The 16,057-nt window shown below is 39.0% G+C and overlaps 1 protein-coding gene across 1 annotated transcript in view; it reads right to left on the bottom strand.

The window, feature by feature from the left end:
* DMD (dystrophin) overlaps positions 1–16,057 on the bottom strand; it is a 2,292,284-nt gene that overhangs the window by 1,948,001 nt on the left and 328,226 nt on the right. The gene's annotated exons all lie outside the window — the stretch shown is intronic.

Below are 16,057 nucleotides of genomic sequence, written 5' to 3'. Positions count from 1 at the left end.
CTAAAAATGTGGTATGTAAGATTTTTACAAAATATTAGTTTTGAGTCAGAGGATTAATCTCTTCTGTTATTAACATATGCATGAATAAAATAAGGCAAGGCATTGGAGTCAGAGGAGTCGGACTGTGATACTGGACTTCAGAAATCCCTGCACTGCAAGTGTCATGATACCCAGTTACAAGTCACTTCCTATCCCTCTAATACACAAACTAGAAGATTTGAACTGGAAGTCATTGAACTTATTCAGATACCAGGATATATATATATATATAGATCTACATGTTTTAATCATTCCCATTGGCTCTCAGGATCTATACATGTTAGTACTTTGCAGGACTCACATATTTTATGAATACAATGAGAGTTTTCACTCAGTAATGCATTTGGAACTAAATTCTGGGAACCTCATGCTTCAGTTGAGCAGCTCTAATTTTGACTTTATGTTTAGGTCTTCCTTAAGTTTGATTTTGATTAAGGAGATTTATAGCTGAAGGAACAATGCTTGTAGACCAGTGGGATAGATGATCTCTATGATCCTATATAATCTTAAGCTTATAGAATTCAATATTAATCAAAAGTAACTTTGGCATCTTATTTCACTTTTAGCTATAAAGGTCTTGCTTCTTCAAGTTGCCTAAGTTCCTTAAATTCAAATAAAACAGAATATTATTCCATAATTCTGAGTTATGCCTATAACAAAATTTTGAAAATAGTTGCTGGAAATGCATATGCATTGAAAAATGATAGAGGCAAGAAAAAAATTAATTAAAATTAATATTTGCAATTGTGAAGGATAATACCTTATTAAAACAGTGAAGTGCTGTTAAAGTTGGAGATAACATTTTAATTTAAATCTTTTTATTGTGGGGAGCAACTCCCAAGCAGTGCTCTAGAGGGAGGTCATGGGGCTGATTTGAAATTCTCAGCTAATCAGGCTGTAGCTCAATGCAAGGTCCTAAAGATGCGACTTACTTCCTTCAGTTCCACAATGCTGGGGATACTGGGGCAACCGCAGCAGTGCTCAAGGGTCTTGCAGGGTCACTTACTCAGGTGCTTGGGGACTTCCAAAGCTACACTCTGCAATGCTGCAGGACACTACACCCTGCAATGCTGAGTGATCCTGGTGGGGAAGCATGCTAGGCATGTACCTTAACCACTGTACTATATTCTGTCCTCTTTCATTTAAATATTCTATCATTTGCTTACCAAGAACTCTTCCAAGACTAAAAAATAAAAATTCTTAGTATCTAAGTATATCTCAAACACAAGTTGCTAAGTTATTCTTTCAATAAAAGATAAGTTTTTCACATAAAAATATTTTCAACATAAATTAGTGAGAAGTATATTCCTTTTAAAAAGCAAACAAACATTGTATAAACTAAAAGTTTATATACAATTTTAAATTATATTTTTACTATATATAATATAATTTCATCACATATGAGTACCAATAAAACATTTAATATATTAATTGATAAATGCCTATTTATAAGTGTAGTCAATCGAATTTGTACTGCTAAACATTTACATCAATGTCAGTACATAAGTTTTTATTGCTACGATTATTCTTTAATGGATAAAGAGCTTTAAAAGTGAAAGTCAGATCTCTGAGGGACAGGAACCCTCAGAGTCCTGAAAGTCCTGAGGTTCCTGAGTGGTGGGCCACGCCACTAGCAGCCAACATTCAAGGACTTACTTAATTTCCTCCTATTCAGGTACAGGCCCAGTGGGGGTGGCATCCAGAGCCACCATAATTCTCCCCCTCTGTATCCCACAAGAACCATAAATTAGCCTCTTAGGTGGAACTTTCACTAGGGCAACCCGGTCACCAAAAACACATTAAGCCAATAATTTGTTAGACCCACCTCAATTAATATTACACCAAATACCCAAGAGTAACAGTGAGCATGAAAGTCTAAATCACACAGATCACAATGGTAAAGCAATGCAGAAGCCCACCAAGCTTACTTAGTAAAGAAACTAGCCCAGAAGACCCCACCAGTAATGAAGCGCTAGATGACCACTCTGGCAAGGAATTTAGAAGGGAGCTACTGAGGATGCATAGGGAACTAAAAGTAGACTATAGACCAAACATGGTTGCCACTCAATGCCCCTTTTGCAAACCACAACACCCAAAAGGAGAGAGAACAAAAGGGAATGCCCTGCCACAGTGGCAGGTTGGGATGGGGGGATGGGGGTGGGAGGGATACTGGGACCCATGGTGGTAGAAAATGGGCACTGGTGGAGGGATGGGTACTTGATCATTGTATAACTGAAACCCAAGCACAAAAATTTGTAAGTCTACAACTTTATCTCATGGTGTTTCACTAATAAAAATTTAAAAAAAAGAAATAATGGAACACACCACCAATAAAATACAAGAGGATTTGAGAGCAGAAATGTGGAAAATGCAAACAAAACTACAAATAGAAATGACAGATCTGAAAAACCTGGTAGGTGAATTGAAAAATTCAGTGGAAGTCCTCTAGCAATGAGTAATGGCTGCTGAGAACAGAATCAGTGAGCTCCAAGATGAGGTGCAGAGATTCTCCAGACAACAGCAGAAAATGGAAGAGTCTCAAAATGAACCAACAGATGTCAAGAGAAAAAGGGATGAAGCCAAGAGAAATAACATGAGATTCACTGGAGTCCCAGAGGGACAGGAAGAAGACCCTGATGAAGAAGAAACTGTCAAAGACATCATTGCTAAGACATTCCCAGAGCTGAAGAGCACATGTGACCAGATTCAGGAGGCCTGAAAGGTACCAGCTAGGAAGAAATTCAAATAATACTTTAAGACACATCCTGATCAGAATGATGAAAACAATAGACAGAGACAAAATTCTGAAAGCAGTTAGATCGAAGAAAGAAATTGCCTATAATCGAGCATCCTTAAGATTTACATCCAACTTATCTGAGGAAACCCTCAGGGCCTGAAAACAGTGGTGGGATATAGTGAAAAAACTCAATGAAATAGACACCTCAACAAAAATACTTTACCCAGCTAGATTCTCATTCATATCAAAAGGAAAAATACACAGTTTCACAAACAACTCAGAAACTTCATAGAGTCAAAATCATGGTTACAAGAACAATTAAACCAGCTACTTTAAAACAAGGGGCCGGAGCAATAGCATAGTGGGTAGGGCCTTTTCCTTGCACATGGACGACCAGGGTTTGAGTCCTCCACCCCTCTCAGAGAGCCCAGCAAACTACTGAGAGTACCCCACCTGCACAGCAAAGCCTGGCAAGCTACCTGTGACATATTCGATGTGCCAAAACAGTAAGAACAAGTCTCACAATGGAGACGTTACTGGTGCCTGCTCGAAGAAATCAGTGAACGACAGGAGTATAGTGGTACAGTGCTACTTTAATACAAGACAAGCCCCTCAAATACACCAAACTTTGGCATAAAGATGGGACAAAACCCCATAACAATAATCTTTCTCTACATCAATGGGCTAAATGCACCAATTAAAAGACACAGAGTGGCAGGCTGGATCAGAAAATTGAACCCAACATTCTGCTGCCTGCAAGAAACACATCTGAACAGTCAGAGCAAACACTAATACAAAGTCAAAGACTGGAAAACAATTGTACAGACAAACAACTGCATCAGAAATGCTGGGGTGGCCATTCTGGTATCATACCACAATTGATTTCAGAATGAAGAATGTCACAGTGAAGGTCATTTCTTATTGATCAAGGGATCTGTATATCATGAAGAACTTAAACTCCTAAATGTATATGCACCTAATGAGGGATTAGCAAGATACTTAAAACAACTACTCATAGACTTGAATAAATCAATAGCAACACAATACTAGTGGGAGATTTCAACACTGCTTTATCACCCCTCGATAGATTAACCAGACTCAAGCTTAGGAAGGGCATACTTTATCTGAGAGAAGAAATGGAAGAAAGGGGCTTAGTAGATATACGTGGGACACTTCATCGTCAAAAATCTGATTACACATTCTTCTCAAGTGTGCATGGGACATTCTCCAAGATAGACCACATTCTGGACCACAAAACATACCCCCATAAAATTAAGAAAATAGGGGCTGGAGCAGTAGCACAGCGGGTGGGACATTTGCCTTGCACATGGCCGACCCAGGTTTGATTCCCGGCATCCCATATGGTCTCTGAGCACCAGCAGGAGTAATTCCTGAATGCAGATACAGGAGTAACCCCAGTGCATTGCCAGATGTGACCCAAAAAGAAAAAAAATTAAGAAAATAGAGATCAACAAACTTCTCAGACCATGATGCACTGAAAATAGCAATGAATCACACACACAAACAGAAAATCAAATCAAATGCTTGGGAATTAAACAACTCACTACTGAACAATGAGTAGCTTAGAAAAGAAATCAAAGAGGAAACCAAAAGATTCCTGGAAACAAACAAAAATGATGACACGAGTTACCAGTACTGGTGGGACTCGGCAAAAGCTGTGTTAAGAGGAAAATTTATAGCTCTACAAGCATTCCTGAGGAAGGAAGAATGAGCCTACATAAGTAACCTAACCTCGCAGCTTAGGAGTTTGGAGGACGACCAACAAAAGGAGCCCAATCCAAGCAGGAGGAAGGAAATAATAAAACACAGAGCAGAAATTAATCCCCAAAAAAACAATCCAAAAGATCAGTGAAACCAAGAGTTGGTTCTTTGAGAAAATATACAAGACTTATAAACCTCTAGAAAGACTCACAAAGAAAGGGAGAGAGAAAACCCTAGTAAAGCAAATCAGAAACAAAAAGAGGGACATCACAACAGAAACTACAGAAATTCAAAAGATCCTCAGAGATTACTTTGAGAAGGTTTATGCAATGAAACAAGAAAACATTGAGGAAATGGATAAATTCCTGGATTCCTATAGCCTCCCAAGGCTGAACCAAGAACACCTGTATTACCTGAACAGATCTGTCACCACCATGGAAATTGAAACAGTAATAAAATGTCTCCCCAAAAACAAAGGCCCTGGCCTGGATGGATTCACTAGTGAATTCTTCCAAATATTTAAAGAGGACTTTCTCCCAATCCTTTTAAAGCTTTTACAGGAAATTAAAGAATCAGGACCACTTCTAAACAGTGTCTATGAAGCAAATATCACCCAGATTCAAAAGCAGATAGAAATACCTCAAAGAAAGAGAACTACAGACCGATATCCCTGATCAAGACAGACATGAAGATGCTCAACAAAATCCTAGCAAACAGCATCTAACAATTCATCAAAAAGATTATACACTATGACCAAGTAGGATTCATCCCGGGGATACAGGATGTTTTAACATCCACAAGTCAATCAACATAATCCATCATATAAATAAATGGGACTACATTAAACTAGGAATCTTCTGCGCCTCAAAAGAAACAGTGACCAAAATACAGAGAGAGCCTCCAGAATGGGAAAGAATATTTACCCAGTACCCATTTGATAAGGGGTTAAAATCCAGGATATACAAGACACTAGTAGAATTGTACAAGAAAAAAAAACCTCCAACCCCATCAAAAATAGGGAGAAGAAATGAAAGCTTCCCCCCAAAAGAAATACAAATGACCAAAAGGCACATGAAAAAATGCTCTACATCACTAATCATCAGGGTGTTGCAAATCAAAACAACAATGAGATATCATCTCACACCACAGAGACTGACATACATCAAAAAGAACAATAACAACCAGTGCAGGCACAGATATAGAGAGAAAGAGACTCACTTACATTGTTGGTGGGAATGCCAACTTGTCCAGTATTTTTGGAAAATAATATGGACATTCCTTCAAAAACTAGAAATTGAGCTTCCATATGACCCCACAATGCCACTTCTGGGAATATATCCCAAGGGTGTAATAAAGCACAGTCGAAATGACAACTGTACCTGTATATTCACAAAAGCCAGTATCTGGAAACAACCTGAGTGCCCAAGAACAGATGACTGTTTAAAGAAACTTTGGTACATCTACATAATGAAATACTATTAAGCTGTTAGGAAAATGAAATCATGAAATTTGCTTATAAGTAAATGGTCATGGAGAGTATCATGCTATGTGAAATGAGTCAGAAAGAGAGGGACAGACATAGAAGGACTGCACTCATCTGTGGAATATAAAATAACATAATATGAGACTGACACCCAAGAACAGTAGACACAAGGGCCAGGAATATTGCTCTGCTTCATTGCTCTCCAGGAAGCCTGCCTCATGAGCTGGGGGAAAAGGTAAAGGCCCTCCCGTTGATCGTCGATTTTGCTCGAGCGGGCCCAGTAACGTCTCCATTGGAGACCTTGTTGTTACTGTGTCTGGCATATCGAATACTCTCGGTAGCTTACCGGGCTCTCCAAGAGGGGCGGAGGAATCGAACTCGGGTCGGCCATGTTGGCCGCGTGTAAGGCGAACGCCCTACCGCTGTGCTATCACTCCAGCCCTAGGGGAAAAGGCAGCTGCAATATAGAATGGATCACTAAGTCAATGATGGTCATGTTTGGAGGAATTGTTCGGGATGGGAGATTATTGCTGAAAGTAGATAAAGGACCAAACGTGATAGCCCCTTAGTTTCTGTATCACAAACCATAATGCCCCAAATTACAGAGAATATTGGGGAAATTGTCTGCCATAGAAGCAGGGGAAGGATTGGAAATGGGGGTAATACTGGGGACATTAGTAGTGGAAATTGTGCACTGGTGGATGGATTGGTGTTCAATCATTGTAGCACTGTTGCACTGCACTGTCCTCCTGTTGTTCATCAATTTGCTCGAGTGGGTCCAGTAACATCTCCATGTGAGACTTACTGTGATTGGCATATCGGATACGTCAGGGGTACCTTGCAGGCTTTGCCATGCAGGTGACATACTCTCGGTTGCTTGCTGGGCTCTCCGAGAGAGGCGGAGGATCGAACCCGGGTCTGCCGAACCCAGGTCTGCTGGAACAGCCACGTGCAAGGCAAGTGCCCTATTCACTGTGCTATTGCTCCACATGTATTCTAAAGTTAAAATGTTAGCTATTTTAAACAGGAAAAAAAATTCAATTCTACACTTCAAATTATGTACTAGATACTACCAGGCTTTCTTGTAAAGACTCTGGAGATGCAGTGTTAACAATGTTCAGTATACACATTTTTGAATAGGAGAAACTTCAAAATAAATGGATTTTAAGTATACCTTAAAAATGCATATCTTTATTTACCAGGCCACTCTATTGTGGTTTTTTTTCTTTTTGGGTCACACCCAGCGATGCACAGGGGTTATTCCTGGGTCTGCACTCAGGAATTACCCCTGGCAGTGCTCAGGGGACCGTATAGGAAGCTGGGAATCAAACCCGGGTCGGCCGTGTGCAAGGCAAATGCTCTACCTGCTGTGCTATTGCTCCAGCCCCAAGGGCCACTCTATAGGTCAGAGGCAAGTTTAATTTTATGAATCAGTGACATTATATCCATTTATCACTATCATCTAATACATATTACCAAAGTCAATTCTTTCATTCAAGTCAAGTTCATTCAACCTCACTTTGAGGTTGGCTATTCAAACATTATAATCAGTAAAGTATCTATACATATGGATTGTACTCAATCATTGTATGACTGAAATTTAAACATGAAAGCTTTGTAACTGTTTTTCACTCTGATTCAATTAAAAATGGGAAAACTGAAATAAAGTACAGTTTGGGAGGAGGATATATTTTTTTAATAAAAGTTGAGAGGGTTGGAACGATAACACACCTGGTAGGACGTCAGCCTTGCACTTGGCCAACCCGGGTTCAATTCCTCCATCCCTCTCGGAGAGCCTGGCAAGTTACCGAGAGTATCCTGCCTGCAGGGCAGAGCCTGGAAAGCTCCCCATGGTGTATTGAATATGCCAAAAACAGTAACAACAAGTCTCAAAATGGAGACATTACTGGTGCCTGCTGGAGCAAATCAATGAACAATGGGACAACAGTGCTATAAATATTGAGACTTAATTTATTGACATTAAATTTTGAAGAGAATTGTCTTCAAGAGGACCACTTCTTTAAGTACAATTTGCTAATTATAACTCTCGAAAGACATACACAGCATAGCAGTGTAGACACGGATTTGAAATATTGATTTTAACATTGCTTTTGAAGCTGCCCAATCAGAAATTGTCTAATTTTGAAACACTATATTCATCAAAAATGTATATTCTACATACTCATGTGTAGAATATCAGGATTTTGAGTAGTTATTTCAAAACCTACTTTATTCACTTTCCAATTCTCCAAAAAGTTTTTAAAAATGTTCAACACATTTATAATAGTACTATTATAATAGCTATCACTATTGATGATGTTACAGGAAAAACTACCATTGCAATGAAATAGAAAAATAAACTTAGAGATCAGAATGTTCATCTGATATGAACGTAGGAAAGGGGTCATTTACAGGATAACAGTTTAGTTATGTAGAATAACCTTTCATTAATTGTTACCTACTTCACCTTAGTAAAATTTAAGCATAGATGCATAACATTAATTGACCTTATAAAATAGTATCACTTGAACTGGGAAGATGTTCAGCAGGTACCAGTAATGTGTTCAAAGGGCTGGGGTACATCCAGAGTCCATGGGTTCAAATTCTAATACTGTATTGTTTCCCCATTGCCCCCAGGGTGGTCTGGGTGCACCCCAGCACTAGTTGTCTCAAGTAGAATTTAGCAGAATGTCACCAGGAGAGGGGCAGTGTTAAGGCCTCTTAGGGGTGCTTGCTTAAGAGATTTTCTCCTATTTCCCAAACAAAAGTATCAGTGAGCATTTTAGTATTATGTTGCAACATATGAATATCATTTTAGGTCTCAAGTTAGGCCACCCCAAGATGTGTCAACATGGTATATTTACTATTTCGAATTAGGGCTTCTTGGGAAACATCAGATACAGAAAAAAATCCTCTAATAGTTCCAATTTTGTGAAAGCAGAAAATAAATCTCTTGTGAAGAATGCCTGTCTCTATTGCAGGAAGAAGTGGATATTTGATTGATATAAAAGTTTTAGTGCCTGCCATTCCTGCCTATATAAGTTCTCCTTTGTTTATTGGCATCCAAACAAAAAAAGAAAAAACCCAATATATTTAAATATAAATAATTCACATCATTTATGGATGTGTAAACATGCAATATTTACATATATTTACATATGTGTAACATGTGTTACATATGTGTGTGTATGTATGACTGTTCAGGTCATCCAATTATTTATTCTACTTCCAAATCCTACCATGTTCCTTTCTCTTCACCTGCCTCTTAGCAGAATCTCTCAATGAGAATTAACAGCTGTAATCCCTTGTCTATTGTATCCATCAAAGAATTATCTTGGAAAACATTTCTTATTACACCAATACATTTATCAGAGTTACAACATGGCCTCCATGCCACTTACATTCCAACTCTTTTTGGAGGTGGAGAGGGGTTGGACCACACACATCAGTACTCAGTGGGTGTTCCTGGTTCTGAGCTCCAGTGACCCCTGGAAATGCTCAGGGGACCTAAAATGGTGCTGGCCACATCCAAGGCTACCCTTTACCTCCTGGACTATATCTCTAGCTGCTTTAGTCCAATTCTTTAACAAGACTCGAAAGGCCATTTTGACTCATTTTTTTAAATACGCATCGCTCCTCAACCCCACCCACTTTTAGAGCCATACTGAGGGTCTTCAGCTCTCAAACTACATAAGGTCCCCTCATCATTGTGTTTTGCAGGTCTTTCAAGAGCACTTTGTTTTGACCAACTTTAATAACCTTAGAAAATACCATTTTTTTGGACTTTGAGCCACACCTAGAGGTGTTCAGGGTCAACTCCTGGCTCTGTGGCACAGGATCATTCCTGGAGGGCTTGGAGGCCCCTATTTGGTGCTGGGGATTGAAGCTGGGGTGGCCTTGTGCAAGGTCAGAACACTACCTGCTGTCTTATTCTCCAGTCCCTAGAAAATACTTCTTAAAGGTCCAATTCTATACCCTGATAAGATTAGATGACCTGCCCCCATTACCTCCACTCTAGAGATTGCCCTTGTTTTGTAATTGCCTGTTTACTTTCTCCCTGACTATATAACCTATTTCTTGAGGATTAGGAAGCCTGTAAACAGTCTTATATGGTTTAGAAAGTCCATCTTAAAGGCCAAAAATATAGTACTTACATAGTAAACAGTTTCTAAACAGAAGAGAGATCAACAAATGAGTGAATGAAATGTTTGCACTATAAAATAATCATTTCTCACTGGTATGCATAGAAAACTGTGTGAAAAAAGAGGTAGTATGTATAGGAATAGTGAAAAAAGGACACATTTTACCATTTTTTTTATCTATACATAGTCTTGAAAAAAAATTCCACATCTAGAACTAAAGTTACTAACAAAAGCAATATACATCCACCATAATAGTCTTAGAACTTGTGCATTCTTTGTAATAACAAAGACAGGAAACAACTGAAATATCATAAAATGGAATCTAGTTGAATAAAATAACAGAGTCATCTCATAAAACACTATACAAATACTAAATAAATCAATGAAGTTCCATACAGTGACAGAGAAATAATTAACTGTATTGTTAAACTAAATAATAATGGAGCAGAGGAATATATATATTACCATGTATACAAAAGTATACATTATATACACATATATGTAGCACTGCACGGTGTTGTACTCCCGGCATTCATTGATTTTCTCAAGCAGGCCTAGTAACGTCTCCATTGTGAGACGTGTTGTTACTGTGTTTGGCATATCAAATACGTCATGGGTAGCTTGCCAGACTTTGCCAACATATATAGGTAAAGGTAAAGGTAAAGGCCCTCCCGTTGATCGTCGATTTGCTCGAGCGGGCCCTGTAACGTCTCCATTGGAGACTTTGTTGTTACTGTGTCTGGCATATCGAATACTCTCGGTAGCTTGCCGGGCTCTCCGAGAGGGGCGGAGGAATCGAACTCGGGTCGGCCATGTTGGCCACTTGTAAGGCGAACGCCCTACCCGGTGTGCTATCGCTCCAGCCCGCCGACATATATATATATGTAAATGAAACATTTAAAATATTAAAATATTGTCTCTGGGAGATGGAAAACTGGAGTATCAGTGTGACTTACTAATATATATCCATTTATATTTTCTACCATATGCCAAGATATATTTACATATCTAGACCATGTACCTGTATTACATATATTAATTCATAAAATAAGAAAGAAATCACCAATAAGTAGCTAAAAAATTAATCAGAAGTCAGAGCAATGTCCCTGAAGTGACTGGTACCAGACCTCCTGAGTAAAGGGTATCCAGAAAGGCTGAGATGGACAGAGCTTATGTATTTAGTATTGAAGCCCAACGTTTGATGCCCAGCACCATATGGCGTCCTGAGAACAATGCAGGACAGACTTGGCAGCTTATGAGCATTGCCAGAGATTGCCTAGAGTGGCACTCAGTACCCCATGAACACTGTCCAGGAGTGCCGCTCCCTTCAGAGAAGCATAACTGATAACCAAGACAAAAGCATTCAGGGAGGATGACTGATATACACACAAAAGCTTGGTATGAAAGCAATCACACCATGCGCCCTGGAGTAAAACCAATATTCTTATATAATTAGAATTAATTGATATTGCCAGAGGTAAAGAACTAAGTTGGGGAGAAAGGAATTATAGCAGAGGAAGCTAAAGGGAGGCAAGAACCATATTATGGAGGGCCCCGTGTGCAATGCTAAGGAGTGTATTTTTAGTAGTAAAGCAGTAGAGAAACATTAAAGTAATGGTCCCCAGCCCTGGCTACACTTTACAGCCACCCAGGGAGCTCTTTGAAAATGTTCACTCCTACATCCCCATCTCCAGAGATTTTGATTGAATTCATCTTGGGTGGGGTCTTGTGATTCTAACAAGTGGGCCAGTCTGGGAATTAACTGCTTTACTGCCGAAATTTAAGTAAATTACAGTAGAGTTTGACATTGTGGGTAGATCATTAAGCATGGTAGAGTTTACTACATTTGGGGTAGATTAAAGTATATGGGATTTGTAAAGAGTATCATATTATTATACAAGTACCTAAAAAAGAGGTGGAATATTCTATTTTTACAGAGATAAAACACATGAGAAGTAAAACCTTATGGTTATTACAAGTACTGATTCAGATTAAAAATCTTCTACCATCTTGTTGCTATGTGACCTTAGATAAGCAGACAAGCAATTTAGCCTTTCCTAGTCTCTGTCTCCTCATATCAAATGGAAGTGATAAAAATACCTGTACCATAGAAATTTTTGAGTGGCAGCCTGGGTAAATAGCTGATCACAATATCAAAGATAAAGCAAGTATTCACCAAGCGCAGCCATAATGGAGCTTTTGCTGTCACATTATATATACGGAAAGAGGGAGAAGCAACACTGAAGCTTAGCTTTTAGTGATCTTTTATTGAAATCTAACACATGTAGGAAAAATTATACAGGTCATCAATGAACAGCTCAATGAATTTTTACAGATTTAATGCACCCATTTCAACAGTACTCAGATAAAGAAGGAACACTGTCAGGCTTCATGCTTCCTTCAAGTCTTATCTCCTAGGTTTTCATTTGGGGAGGCAGTCTAGTAAATTTTTAGAAATACCCTTCACAAGAGACACAGTATAAGAAGAGGCGCTTATATATGTATGCTGAGTCAGGAGCCTGTGGGATATTCAAATAGAAATAGCCAGGCTGGTGCTGTGGCTCAGAGGCAGAGTGCTTTCCTTATGTGTGTGAGGTCTTTGGTTCGGTCCCTGTCCCTTCAAAAGAAAAAGGAATAAAGAGAAAATGAAAAACACAAATAGAATGTGCAAAAAGGTTTGACCAAAGGATGTGGCTATTTATGCCAGTTTGATAGACACTAGAATTTAAGAAATAGTTGGCATCAAAGACAGCTCCTTTCACAATTGATCGAGTATACAGTTCTAATGATCAGGCATTTTCAGTTACACTGTGTAGTAAACCAAAGGGGGAAAAATGTAGATCCTACTATTTTAATAGAAACTTATTGTGTTTCTGTAGTTATATATTTATTTTTTGGTGACGGAAAAATAATTGTATTGAAAGAGATTCAGAAAAGTGTGAGGGGAGAAAAAAAGAGAGAGATCCGTGTTCAGGAGAGAACATGGGCTTCTCCAGAGGGGAAAAGTCATATTTCTGTTGTTATTTATTGTACTGACTTTTTCTGAAAACGTTTCTCTACCGACACCATGAGACCTTCCATAGATAAGCAGCCTTATTTGAAATGGTTTTAAATAAATATGTAAGAGTATTATAATCTGCTGTGGTATCTTGCTATAAAATGACAGATTTTGTTACTAATTAGAGCAACATTTTGCTTTCCAACCAATTTAGGAGCCCTATATACACTTTTCCCAGATAATTTCATGGAAATGAGCATGAGGCATATAAATTTGGGGATTCACTAACTTTGCGAGGATTTAATTGCTCACAAGAGAAAAATGGGAGACTAGTTCTCCAAGATGCCATGATAAGTTTCTAAAAGAAAATCTGATGCATCCTCTGTTACAATAAAAAGGATGATATTAAGAATAATGTCCCTTGCTACTGATGGTGTTGAAGGAGGGGCCTCCACAAGATGCTACTGTAGGTCTCCCCAAGATATACCGAACAGACCTTTCCATGAGGTGATACTTGGGCATGTGGATTATTTCAAATTTAGGTCACATGAGTCTCTGAAGGCTCTAGAGTAACTCGTACTCCTCCCTGAACTACCCAGAAGAATGAAAATTTAGGATAGTATCCAGATTCAGGGTTACCTTGAGAAGTAACTCTTTTCAGTTGTATTGAAGAAACACTGCTGTATAGCAGGGCAAATATCTAGTTACAGAGCATCTGTTTTTTTGTCTAGGAGTTATCTTTCTTTCTCCTTGAAGCCTCAGGGCCCTGATTTATTCCTGAGCTCAGACTAAACACCTCCTTCTGTCCAGTTTATAAGAAAATTAGGATCCATGGACATACTTCCTATACATGTAATCAAATTTGTTCTTTTCTCCTGTTAATATATCTGATTTTAATTTGATTTTCTGTGAGGGAAGAATCCCAAGAGAGAAGGGAAAATATCCTCTCTGCCCCCTCTCATGCTCGCTAAATATTTACAACAAGCTGTTTGGATTTCATTCTTCTGCTTTTAAGCACAAACACAACCTCTTCCAACACCGCTGCTCATAAGTAAATTTCACTGGTTACTCTCCTGTCAGCTTTCCCTGGAAAACACTAAATATGACGTGTGTGTGTGTGTGTGTGTGTGTGTGTTTGCTTGTTGGCCATCTTATTGATTGACTTCTTCTTGTTGTATTAGCTTATGAAAGTCCTGGCCATGGTCATTTGGTTCCCCACCATATTCTTGGCAGCTATAAAGCTATAAAAGGTGCTGAATTATTGTAGGGATTTTTCAATCTTGGTACTATGGACACTTTGATCAGTTAGTTCATTTTTGGTGGAATCTCCTAGATACTCTAACATGTTTAGAAGCATCCCAGATTCTACTCACTAGATACAATTGAAACCAGATTGTCCCCACAATCCCTCCACACTGTGATCTGGAAAACTTGTCCTTTGACATTGTTTCATGTCATAGGAGGCAGGGACACAATTGGTCAGCACCAATGAGAATTACAGAATAACTGAGTGAATGACTGAATAAGTAACGGAGGTAATGAACAAGTATCTGCTCAGAAAACAGAAGCAGAGGAATGGGCAGACAGTCAGAGAAAGTTATAAATCAGTGTTCACCAAAGGTCAAAAATGCTTATGATATTCAAGAGATGAGAGGGTTCCAGTTTGTCTAAACCTACAAGAACAAAACTGAGTTGAAAGGAGGAGGAGAGGAGTAGTCATAGTGTGGTTATATAGGTCAAGGTAAAAGATTTGGAATTTACTCTTGGAAAAATGAGAAGCGTTTTAATGAAGAAGTGAGATGATTTAATTGACCTTTTTTAAAGGTTGCTCTGAGTGCTGCTATTAGATGATAGAAGTGGTGGGGGGGCAGTGCCTGAATAAGGGAGACCGGTTAGGATGCAGTTTTATCACTCCAAGGATGAAGAGATGGTGGGACTCTGAATCATGAAGGTTGAGAATCATACTAACTTTATCCAGTTAGGTCCAATTGATGCATCAAGCAACACGGATTCTATACAAATATTCTGATAATTAACACTTGACAAGAGGAGCATTCAGTATATGGCAAGCAAGTTTGGTCATTTGCCATGTGTGTGCATGAACCTAAGATGCGACTTCTGTGGCAGATTTGAATGAAACGCACTTCATGCATTTCTTAGAATGATGGTGCTGTCCTTTCACTTCAGTGTGATAACATCCTACTTCAAATTTATGATGCATGCTGTACTTGTTCTAGATAACTCCATCTCCTTGACTCTGAAATGAGACATTTTGAAGAGATCAGAACTCATTATTTTCCAGATGAAGTTTGACTGGGGGAAAGAGGCTTATAGAAGAAAAGGACTTGTGCCTGAACACAAAGGAAATGACTTAGGACACAGTGTCATGACAGGATCCCAAATGGGAAGGTGGACAAGGATTTTAAGCTCTTGCAAGCTGAACTTAGAGGCACTAGTCAGTCCAATCCAGCCACTTCTTTATTGACAGAAAACAGAGCACTGGTTCCTCTGGTTTGTGCATGCTGAATTGGGACACGTGGAAGTGCAATGCTCCATAGGCTGCACATGCCCAACTGTCGGTGGTCCAAGATGGTAGAGTTGCCATTTCCCCACACCCTCCTCACTCCTACGAGGGTCATATAGACTGTACAGGTTTTGCAAGGTGAAGCTAGCATAGAAGTAGAAGCTCTGCTTCTTTTGGGGGGAAGAAGGGCCTTGTAATTAAAAATCCATAAGGCCTGATTAGGCTGACTTGGAGGATTTATAGACCTGGGAGGTGTTTTGACTTCAGGCAAGTTCTGTGAAGAATTTCCATGTTGGACCTCTTGACTGGAGTAAGGGCTCAAATCCAGTCCTTACGCTTTATCATCCTGAGTACTGTTGAACATTATAATGAAAAATACACTTAACTTTACCACTACTGGAATATTTCCTTA

The sequence above is a fragment of the Sorex fumeus genome, unplaced genomic scaffold (genome assembly GCF_029834395.1).
Source record: "Sorex fumeus unplaced genomic scaffold, SorFum_2.1 ptg000086l, whole genome shotgun sequence".
Taxonomy (NCBI): domain Eukaryota; kingdom Metazoa; phylum Chordata; class Mammalia; order Eulipotyphla; family Soricidae; genus Sorex; species Sorex fumeus.
Note: the sequence above shows the minus strand (reverse complement) of the source record. Positions and strands in the feature narration are given on the sequence as shown.